The sequence below is a fragment of the Panthera onca genome, chromosome D2 (genome assembly GCF_046562875.1).
Source record: "Panthera onca isolate mPanOnc1 chromosome D2, mPanOnc1 haplotype 2, whole genome shotgun sequence".
NCBI classification, from domain to species: domain Eukaryota; kingdom Metazoa; phylum Chordata; class Mammalia; order Carnivora; family Felidae; genus Panthera; species Panthera onca.
Window position 1 is genome coordinate 38,817,154 of NC_138349.1, and position 12,035 is coordinate 38,829,188.

Consider the following 12,035-nt stretch of genomic DNA (forward strand, 5'->3'; position numbering starts at 1 on the left):
ATATTAATTATCTCTATACTTGCATGCATTCACACATTCTATTGAAAGTGTATTCAGCCAACGAAAAAGAAGAGGGAGAATGGTTATTTATCGAGTGTCTACCAGGTGCTAGGTGCCTTACACAAATTAGATAATTTCATTTTCAATAATAATAACTCTTTAAAGTAGGGAGTCTCAAACTTGAGTGGGTCATCAGGATCACCCGGAACAATTATTAAAACACAGACTCTTGGGCCTCACCCCCAAGTTTCTGATGCCGAAGATCTGGTCTGGGGGTCTGACCCTCTGCATTCCTGGTAAGTTTCCAGGTGATGGGGTAGCTGCGGCTCCACGGACCACACGGTGAGACGCACAGCTTTCAAGCGTTAGCCTCAGTTTCAGATAAAGAATTTGAGGGCTCGGAGATGTAAAGTTAACATAGCTAGGGAGGGACAGATCTGAGGCTCAGGCCCAGTGACACCCTGCCACCCTACAAAGCCTGGTTACTTGAGCATTTTTAAATATGTGAGTCTAGGATCCTGCAATGCTGTAGAGTTTTTGATGTCCTGTACCGTGGGTCGAGGGTGATAATATATTACTGGACCATGTGGTTGGAATTGTCACAGCTAACCCTGCCCTCTGGATGTCTGACTGTATGCATCAGCTTTTGCCTCATGAGAAACTGCCTCATAACTTAGGGGCTGAAATAACTATTTATTAATGCTTACAAGTCCACGGATCGTTTGTGCCGTTTTGCTGCTGAGGGTTGGAAAGCAGATGGGCTCTTGCCTGTTGTCAGCTGGCAGGTGGGTGGGTCTGCTGGTCTGGGGGCCTCAGCTGCCTGCCTGAAGGTTGGCTTCATATTCGTATTTAGGAATAGGGGACACTGAGCCATGGGCATCTCATACTCCAGCAGGAAATCCAGCCCTATATATACAGTTGCTGTAAGTTCCGGAAGAAAGAGCAGAATCTCGTACTGCGTGCTTGGCGCCCAGTGTAGACCCGACACACATCACTCATACCATTGACTTACGCATCAGACCAGCCAAGAAGTAAAGGGGGAAAATGCGTTCCACCCCTCCCTGGTGGATACAGGAAGAACGTGTGGCTATTTAAACACGGACCCTACTGCGTGTTCGATATCCCAGTCTCTGCAAATCCTCTTTGAGTCTTTTTCTTACCTGGTCCAAAAGCAACAAAGAGGAAGGAGTACAGCTCTGCCCTACTTTTTGCTCCCTTTGTGGAAGCCGGGGTAACACAAGCTGTCACTAACAACAGCCACCAGGATTTCTCTCGAGAAACGCGTGTTTCGTTTTCCATTGAAAACTTTGAAAATGACATTTCCTTGGGACAGCATAAATATGGGAGTTCAAATGGAATACCCGGTTTTCACAGCTGTATCTGTGCTAAATTAAAAGGGACAGGAAAACAAAGAGAAAGAAAAACAAGATGACCCATGGCTTTTTGCAGCAGTACGGAGGCATCGCGAGGGAATCTTTCCAATACCGTGCTGCCTGCCCAGCGACTCCATCGTTTTTCCAGACTGGACTCTTTTAATTAATCGTGGCTGGACTTCTGCACTTTGATTCCCGGGCTGGTGTTTTATTTTCTCGTTCTAGTGCCCACATGAGCATCCTCTGGCAATAAAACATCCAGGGAGAAGTTATAAAAACATGTCATCTTGGTAATAACATATGGCTAATTGATTTTTGAGAATCGCTTAATTGTACAACGTTAGTTAACTAAACAACAATGCCTGTTTTCACACCCCTGATATTAGCTCATACTATTTCATGACCTGCCCCTGCTGAGACACACTCCATATTTCTGACCGTAAATCTGGCCTCTGCCGAGGCTTGCAGATTTCTTCCAGCTTTGTTGTGGTGGTTTTACTGCGTTGGTTGCTTTTCTTTCTTTCTTTTTTCATTTTACAGCGCGCAATAAACATGGAGAAAGTTTTAAGGGTAGAAGAAAGTGTTTGTTTCCAATCCTTGTGAGCTGCATTTTTAATTTCTTCCTCAAATAAAAGAATAAAAGGTGGCTTTCTTCACTACTTGGTGCAACACGTATCTCTGTAGGTTCCACTTAAATGGTACGTGAGAGAAACGTGAGCTTGTGGACTTTTTTAAACAGAGGTCTCTGAGAGCTCTGCCCAGTTAGATGAATTGCCTGGAAGTCTCACCGGGTTCTATGTCAGTTACAAGCAGGTTTTAATGTGGAAAAGTCCAGATGACAGGCGTGTGGGAAGAGGCACTAGCAGGGACTGTAGAGAGGAAAGTAACAGCGTTTGAGACCAGCAGGGAAAACCTGGCTGGTGGAAAATAAGAGAGGACCAAGACTGGGAATACTTCCGCAGATCGTGGTCTGAGCTACAAGGAAGCGGCGAAGGAAGAGATCATATTCCAGTCTCCCGCCTCTGGAAACTGCCTGCTTGATCAAAAGTCTGCCCGCCATGTTACTATACAGTGTCAAGGTGCAAGATCCCTATAAAAAGTCACAACCTGGGATGTGGGAAATAACCTCAGCTTTCTGGAAGTCAGCTTGAGGTTGCTGACGTTTTAATTTTCTTTCTCCTCATGAAGGAAGCCCAGAGTAATCATTAAATCTATACGAATAGCTTGATACTTTCCTGCTACTTACCATGTGATTGAGCATTTTGTGGGTGTTAATTCCTTCAAACCTCATAAGGACACTATGATGCAGGTGCTGGTGTTGCCCCCATTTCACAGAAGAAACTACTGAGGCACGCTGAGTTGAATGACTTATGCAGTCACACGGGTGTTACGTAGAAGAGCTCAGCCTGGCTCCGACTGCCATCCTAGGAAGCTCTTTGCTACTTTGTCTCCTTGTTTGGATGGTTCTCAGACAAAGGTTCAACAAATCCCTGGTGCCGGGCCCACGTAGTCACAGATGCAAGGAATACACTGGGGCTATTTCCCAAGGTGGGATGTATGGTTTTATTTCCTTTTCTTGTCTTGTTGCACTGGCTAGAACCTCCAGGGTGATGCTGAGCAAGCAGTGGTGAGGGAATATCCTTGCCTCATTCCCCCGGTTGGGAGGAAGGCATTCAGTCTTTTGCCATTAACTATAATGCTAGCTCTAGGTTTTGGTCGATGCTCTTTGTCAAGTTGATGTCACGCCGTGCGAGATGGACTTTCACGTGAAGAAGATTCAGCATGTGAGGTCACACACGGCCCCACACGGAAAACAAAAACAAAAACAAAAACGAACCCCACACTCTATGAGTTTTGTTTCTGAGGCCCCCGGGACCCTAGCGTAAATAGTGAAATCAGTAGAATTAGCTTTCCTGCCAGCCGCATCAGATCTGGGTAAAGTCTTCTGGAAAATATGAGCTGAGTTTTCATGTGGTGAAGATCTCCCATATTGTGGCCCCAATGATATTTTTATCCACCGTCCTTGTGGGCCCCATGTCCAGCACTCACTCCCTGAAAGACTCTTGACAGATGGTCAGACCTCCCAGCCTTGGGTGGGGACGAGAAGGAGCTGTAGCATGTGTTCTTCGACGGATGGTCCAGCTTCCGTGTGAACGCCTCCATGCCTGGTAGGTGGGCTTCCTGGTCCCTTAGGCCCAAGTTGAACTAACGCAGACTGCAAGTACCCCGGGACCGCTGGGCGGTGTTTCCTGGAGAGTCAGCCCATCACTGCCTCCCTTCTGTTCTCTCTCCTGCCCACCATCCTCTGTTAAAGGTGCAAAAGAACAAGTCAACCCACAGGTGTCCAGGTAAATACCCCCAATCTGTGAGGCAGAACCAATGTTCCTCTAAGGATGAGGGGGAAAATGATCCTCAGGCTGTGTTTACTTGGGCACAGCCCCCTCTCTCAGGAGGTTGTGGACACCGTGCTCCAATTATGCAGCCGGGTCTGGACCTGGGGAGCTGGGTTCTGGAACAGCTCTTCCTCTGGGATGAGAGGGTACCTGGCAATAGACCATCTGTAGATTCTGGGGGAATGCAGGCAGGTCAGGGGGCTATAGAAGTAGCTGATTGTCTTTCCAGACCACTCAAGTGAACGATGTGAAATGTTCTAAAAAATAAAAATGACTTAGGAAAGTAGACTACTTTGCATTCCAGGAACCGGAGACATTGAGTGCATCTTGGAACGCTGTTCCAGGCCCCACCGTTCTGATGCCGATCGATCCAGAAAAATGTCTTCTCTAATCTCGTCCTTATCACTTGCAAAGTGGGCACAGTAACTGCTTATCTCTTTGGAATGTGGCAAAGAACGCCAAACTGAAATGATCACAAGGCATCAGGTCAAGTTTATAAACTGCTATGTGGAACAAGTAAAGAAATAAATACAGAGATACATGGCTTTTTTTTTTCTTCTGGAAAGTAGTTTATTTTTATGGACTAAGGAAAGACTTCCAGTCTCAGTGCAGACTTTTGGACAGTGGGCCATTTGACGTGCACTCCATACTGTCAAGTTCATTCACAAACTTCCCCTCCAAGGTTTGCACGCTGAAGCAGTTCGCTGAAACCTTTCTGGTAAACTGCGATATATTAGCAGCTACGTGTCCCAGCAGAGTACGCTGCCTTTTTTTTTTTTTTTTTGTGGTGACTTTGCTCGCATTTTAATTCCCTTTGACCTATGGGCCATTGTAGCCCTTCTGGTTTTAATTACATCTGTCTCTGATTAATCCCTTGGCATTCTTCACCTCCTCTGCTGTCTCTGGCAGAACAGCTAGGTTGCAAAGTACAAAATGCCTTTTGGTATGTTTACTAATTTAACTGGTCCCAAATGTAGAGGACAGATACTTTCAAGAGTTTAGTTCTGGAATTTTCACCTCTCTGAATTTCATAAGTTCTTTCTCCGTGTCTTCAATGAAGCCTTTGGGGAAATGTTTTGTCACTTTATTTTTCTGTAATTAAATGTTTTTCCTATATTTCCTCTGTATTCTCTATATTTCTAACAGCAAGAACTCAGGGGCGCCTGGGTGGCTCCGTCGGTTGAACGTCCGACTTCGGCTCGGGTCATGATCTCACAGCTCGTGAGTTCGAGCCCCGTGTCGGGCTCTGTGCGGACAGCTCAGAGCCTGCAGCCTGCTTCGGATTCCGTGTCTCCCTGTCTCTCTGCCCCTAACCCACTTGCATTCTGTCTCTGTCTCTCTCAAAAATAAATAAACGTTAAAAATAAATAAATAAATAAACAAGAACTCTATCTTGCTCACAAACTATACAAGTCAGATGTGTAATTAATAGGCTCTGTGTTTCTGCCTTATCTTCTCATGAGGATTTTAGCTAATATCTGTGCCTCATAATCCAGCATTGCTAGAAACAGCAGCAGGAGGCCTCTGGCTTCCTTGTAACCTGAGTCGGGCCCCTCCTCCCCAGCAACCATTGAGCAGAGGGAGAACGGGTGAGGGGGTAAGGGTGTGAGGACCTGGGCATGGACTTTAGCTCTGGTACGAAGTCCGTATTTAATTCTGGGCAAGTGTTTCAAGGTTTTTCATTAGTAAGACTCAGTGAAGCTGTTTACGTAAAAGCCAAAAAGTGAAAAGGACTCTATTAAAAAGGGGATTTATGCATATACTCGTATACATGCATACGTTTGAGAACACAGAATCAGTTCACATGCGTGGTTTTGTATGGGTGGTGACGTAGGAGATAAACCAGCTTCAAAATTCTTAGAATTTGTCAAGAAACTCTGCCTCTCTTTTTGTCTGTTTCTGTCTGTCCTCCTCCCTCTGTCCTTCTCTTCCCCCTACCCTCCCTCCATTTCTCTCTCTCTCTCTCTCTCTCTCGTATAAACACACACACACACACACACACACACACACACACACACACCCCGAGCTTTGGAATATTGATATGAAAAATTAGATTATCAATTGCATTAGAGGTTAAATTTGTTATTGTTTACAGGTGTTATACTTTAGGGAATTTGATAGCTACATTTGTTTAATTTATATAACTTTATTTAAGAGTGGTATTACTGTTACATCAATGTTACATTTGTCTACCAATGACTGAGAATTATATTACATCCATTAAATACCTTTTGATACTTTATTTCTCAAATATTTGTACTGTTCATTACAGATTATTTTTGAAAGCAAACTCTCAAATCCCTTGTCATATGTGTTTGTCATGATATTACAAAATGATTATACACACACACGATGGGTTATGCTTTTTTGGTCTCTTATTTTGTTGCGCTGGTATAGAATTTACAATCAAAATGGGTGTCTCTAACGTTTTCAGTGAAATGAGGTACAACAATTATATATACATCCATGTAACCACCACTCTAAGCAGGAGGGAGAACATCTCTGTGACCCTAAAAAGTTCCCTAACGCTCCTTTCCGGTCAATGCCCAGGCAGCCACTTTCTGATTTCAATCTCTATAGATTTATTTTGTCCATTATGTGGTTTTATGTACATGGGGTTATTCAGTAGGTACTATTTTGTGGTCTGGCTTTGCTTATCGACATCATGTTTTTGAGATTCACCCATGTTCTTGCTGCCATTCCTATTTGGAAACAGACACACACACACAATGTCATCTTTCAATCATGAGCATGATCGTGGTACACTTTTTAGGTCTTTCTTCATTTCTCCAAACCATGCTTTAAAATTTTCAGCATAGAATATTTTTGATGCTTTCAAATAGCGTCTTCGTTTCATTTTAAGAATTGTTTGCTGCTGGCATGTAGGAATATAGATACTTCTCTATATTGGCCCTGTGTCCTGCGGCTTCATGGAATTCACTTCTGCTTCTAGTCGTTTTCTTTTCTCATAGGTTTCGTGGGTTTCCGTGTACATAATTGTCATCTATAAATAACAACTGTTTTACTTTTCCTTTTCTAATTTTTGTATATTTCTTTTTCTTGTCCTTACTAGGACTTCCGGTATAATAATGTTGAATAGAAGAGGGGAAGAGTGGACATCCTAATCTTGCGTCTTATCCTACGGAGAAAGTGTTCAGTCTTATTAACACTACAATTATAGGTATAGGTTTACATACGTGCCTTTTATTGGATTGAAAGGCTTCCTTTTTATTCCTAGCAGACGGAGATTTTTGGTAATGTTTTATTTATTTTTGAGAGACAGAGAGAGACGGAGTGCAAGCAGAGGAGGGACAGAGGGGGAGGGAGACAGGATCCGTAGCAGGCTCCAGGCTCTGAGCTGTCAGCACAGGGCCTGAGGCAGGGCTTGAAATCACAAACTGTGAGATTATGACCTGAGCCAAAGTCAGATGCTTAAATGACTGAGCCACCCAGGCCCCCCTCTTCCCCCCCTGCCCCCCGCAGTATACAGAGAGATTTTATCACAAGTGGGCATTGTCTGCATACATATTTTTCATTATTGCCTCTCGTTTCCTGTAAGAGATGGTCTCAGCTTCCTTCCTAGCAGGTGTCTACCTCGTCATGTAGGTCTGCCTCTGATCAAGACCCTGATCCTACTACTTTCATTGATTTCACTTCAGCAGAGCCTAAAAGTCCCAAGGTGTTTTGACATGAACAGCTAGTAGGCTAAACATCACCCACGCTGTTTGTGTAGCTGTTTTTTGAAACTAGATGTCAGACTTTACACTGTTTATTGTACACACTGGGATTAATCATTAATTACTTACCAGTTCTTTCACCCCATCCAATTTTCATTCTTTCACAAGGATATCGTTGGAATTTAATAAAATATTTCACTATCAGGTGACCCAAAATCAAGTAATCAAGCTTAAAGTCAAGGAAATCAGTTCATTCAAGCCTGTTGTCTGGGATCATTCACTTTTCAAAGGGTTAACACGTAGTATGCATCATAGAATTTTACAACAGGATCCACCTTATGGTCCTGCATTTTTACTTTTGAAATGCATATGAAAACCCAAGAAATTAAATTAAAATGTCATGATTTGAAATCTGTAAGAAATACCAATAGGCACTTGGGTCATATATATATTTTTTTCCTTCAAAAGAAGACACATTTCCCTGCTCTTTCCACTGAAAACATCTAAAAGCAAAAACAAACCTATCCCATTTAGTACCTCTAGGACCCGGTTTGTGGATTTTAAACGTAATTTTCCACTAAACCAATTGAAGGCTTCTTGCAGAAAATTTTGGTTCCAGGTTTGAAACAGGAGATAAAAAAGATGAGTTGTCTTGTGCTTTTTCAACTTGAAGAACTCCTGCTGGCCTGGTTTGGGCACCAGAAGTAATGATACTACAATGGGTTGAAATTTAATATTATGTTTAAAATGTGTATGTGTCCGAATTAACATTTTTTTAAAGAAGCAAAATGCTCATTGGTCACATTTCAATATTGCTAGCTTCCTCATTCATTACTCTGAAAATTTATCATTATTATTTTTTTTTAATTTTTTTTTAATGTTTATTTATTTTTGAGACAGAGACAGAGCATGAACAGGGGAGGGTCAGAGAGAGAAGGAGGCACAGAATCCGAAACAGGCTCCAGGCTCCGAGCTGTCAGCACAGAGCCCGACGCGGGGCTCGAACTCACGGACCGTGAGATCATGACCTGAGCCGAAGTCGGCCGCTCAACCGACTGAGCCACCCAGGCGCCCCTGAAAATTTATCATTAAAGGAAACAATTCAAACATTCACCCTGCATCTCCTATACAAACTACAACCAAGTAATTTCTTCTCTATAGAACATGCTGGTTAATGCAAACAGAAGAAACGATAGAAACAGAGCTTTATGACTCCATAACCCCTAATGAATAATGGATTTAGGCAATGATCATGCATGGCTGCTAAAAACTTTTGAGGGAGATTTTGGTGAGGAATGTTATAATAGCCAGATAAGAGTGACAATACCTGAGGGGCGCCTGGGTGACTCAGTCGGTTAAGCATCGGACTCTTGATTTCAGCTCAAGTCATGATCTCGTAGGTCATGGGATCCAACCCCACGTCGGGCTCCACTCTGACAGCACGGAGCCTTCTTGGGATTCTCTCTCCTTCTACCCCTAGTCCCCCTCTCAAAACAACAACAACAACAACAACAACAACAACAACAACAAAAGAACCTGAACCTATTAATCAATGCTAATATCACAAAAAGAAAGGCAATCACACATTCTGTATCTTGTGATATAACAAGAGGTACGCAGGAAATATTATTCTTTCCAAACAACATGAACCAGCATACAATTAAGTCTCTAGATCTAGCTACAGTTTACAGGAAGTCAGGGGACGAAGTAATGTGTTAAGTGACCCCATGAGGATGGCGAGTCTGGAATGTGGGAAAATTTACAGAAAATGACCTGCTTTCTTAAATAAATAGATGGTACGAAAAAATAAGAGGTGAAGTGTAAAATAAAAAAGTGAGGGGGAGGAAGTGAGGCCTATAGGACACTGCGTGGACCTCATTGAGATTCTATCTCATGTAAGTCAATTGTAAAAAAAAAAAAAATTTTCGAAACGATTGGAAAAGTTTGAACAGTGACTAGACATTTGCCGACATTCAGGAATTATGGGTCATTTTGCTCAGTAGGATGAAGACATTACAGTTATGTAGTAAGTGCCTTTATCAGTTAGAGATTAAAAACAGAAGCAGTTTTTGGTAAAATATGTCTGTGGAATTTGCTTGAGAATGCTCCAGCGCGTAATGGAGGTAGTGAAAAAAATGTGTGGGAAGCATATAGGGTGGTCATATCATTTATCATCAAAACTGGAACACTTGGGAGTAATGTCAGTGCTATTCGTAATTGTTCAGGCATAAACAGGCACAAAATGGCTGTGGTCTTGCACGCATGTCTGCTGAGGGCCGTGGAATGCAGTACTCTGGTCTGGACCTTACATTCAAGTTTCTCACCGGGAAGTTCAAGAGACAGTGCTCCCGCAAAACAGCATGAAGTTCCTAGCTGAGGCCAAGGTGGCATCTGATCGAAGGAGAGGGAAGGTATGGTTTATAGACTGCTCTGAGCTTAGTCTCTCTGTCTTCCTGCATGCTTGGCTGAAATAGAGATACCTTTGTCTTAGTGAGGAGGCCTCATTAGGAGGCCTGTTCACCTCAGGCAAAGGGGAATCTGATCTTGGCCATTGGCCCTTCACTGACAAACAATATCTCTTAGAACGCAAGGACAGCAGCTGAGGAAGTCTGCTCCTGGTCCTAAGAAAATAGGCAGCACTGAATATCTCTTGTCTTTGATATGGAGGACCTCGAAGTACCCAGAAACTATATTATTCATTCATTTTGTGTTCATTTCACAAATATTTATTGAGCCTTCTCTTACTGCCGGGTTCTGGGCTGGGCTGTAAGAAAAGGGACACAAATAGAGACTCAGCCCCTGTTCTCAAAGAGCTTGTGGTCTGATTGGGGCAGATAGGCAAATATATAGACCATTTCCTGTCAAGAGTATAAACTTAGAGACATATACTTCATTAGTTCATCCAAACAACACTCCTGAGTATCTATGGAGGGTCGAGCATCATTTTACACACAGAACAGTTTTGGGTAAGATGGTCATTCCCTGTCTCCTCAGGAAAATTAACAACAGGCTTGAGTGGCCAGAAAGGGCTGTGCAGGCAGGTGAATTCTGGGCAGAGTTTAGTAGGAGGAGATAACTGGAGGGAGGAAATGAGAGCCGGGCATTCAAGCAGAGGGAACAGCACAGGCCAAGGGACAGAGGCAGAGAAAAGCCAGTGCAAATGTCAGAGGAGGAAAAATTAATTCTCACCCCTGGGTGGTTTCTAGCCTTTCAGCTAACAGCCAAATGTGCTAATTGATTGCTTTATGAGCTGATTATCCATGGACACCAGCTTCTTTCATTGAGTTGTAGACAGGCCCAGCTTCCATTTTTACTGAACCTCACATCTAACTCTGTGCCTCCCACAGTCTGGGCATGGAGTCAGGAAGAGTAAAACATGTCTAGGCAGCGCTGGACTTTCCGTCATGTTGGCCCAAGAGCTTTAGCTGGCATCGTCTCCAGGGATTTTTCTCCAGGCTGTTGTTGGGCATCAGGGAAATCTAAACATCTTTATAGGAAAAGAATTCTTTCTAATGAAATAGGAATTATTGTCAATATCACAGTCTTTGACACCAGAGCTCACCCAAAATTATCAAGGGACTCTGTAGCTGGGTTTCTAATTTTAAAAACATTGTTTAATGCATAGCTATTAAAGCTTGGAATGGGTTGGAAGGGAGGGCTTGGGTTTTATGGGTAACTCTATAGGTTGCTGGGGTGACAGTCACTAAGTAAGTGGCCCCACTAGAATCCATCACTTCCACCAATTACTCCTCCTATGCCTGTCTTTCTATCATTTGTTTCTTAAACTATTACCCATGGGCCAACCCCACCTATCTGGTGGCATAAAGATGACATTTCAACATACAGCGAGACTTAGAAAGAGACTGCTTTACCATTTGTTTGGGTTTATATCTTCAGGTCCAGGCTTTTATATCTTGAAAGTGTAGAAAAAACTACAGGCATGGTCTTAGGGTAAAGTTTTCCTTATTGTCACCAAGGAAACATAAAGAACATGACCAGTTTCAGTTTCTGCTCTGACATACAAAAAGGTCAGAACTGCCATCCTCACCACAAACAAAAATCTGAAGGAAAAAAATGGATCTTCTTAGATCCATTAGAGATTTTGAGATCACAGGGCAAAATGATGCTTCCAAAGTTGGAGAAAGAGGTGAATACAGAAAATGGGGGAATGAGAGGTCCTGTATAATGAGAGGAAGGTTACAGCTATAAGAGCTGCAAGGTCCAGACTTTATTCAAGAAGGAGTTTCTAGGGAAACCCAAAGGCAATATTGGAGATAAAAACAAGGACACCAGAGGAAAGTGAAGCTTTAGAGGCCTATGGCAATAGTAACAAGTAAACAACATAACTCCTAATCAGATAAAAATAAACCCTCACACTGCCAGCCTCAATTTCAATGATACAATACACAATATACAACTCGCAACAGAAAATCCCAAGGCATGCTAAAAGGCAAGAAAGTACACAGTAAGAAGAACCAACACAAACGATAGAACTAGACTCAAGTATGACACAGACTTTGGAATTATCACAGCGTGGATTTAAAATCACAATGATTAATACGCTTAGGGTTCTGGTGGAAAAAGCGGACACT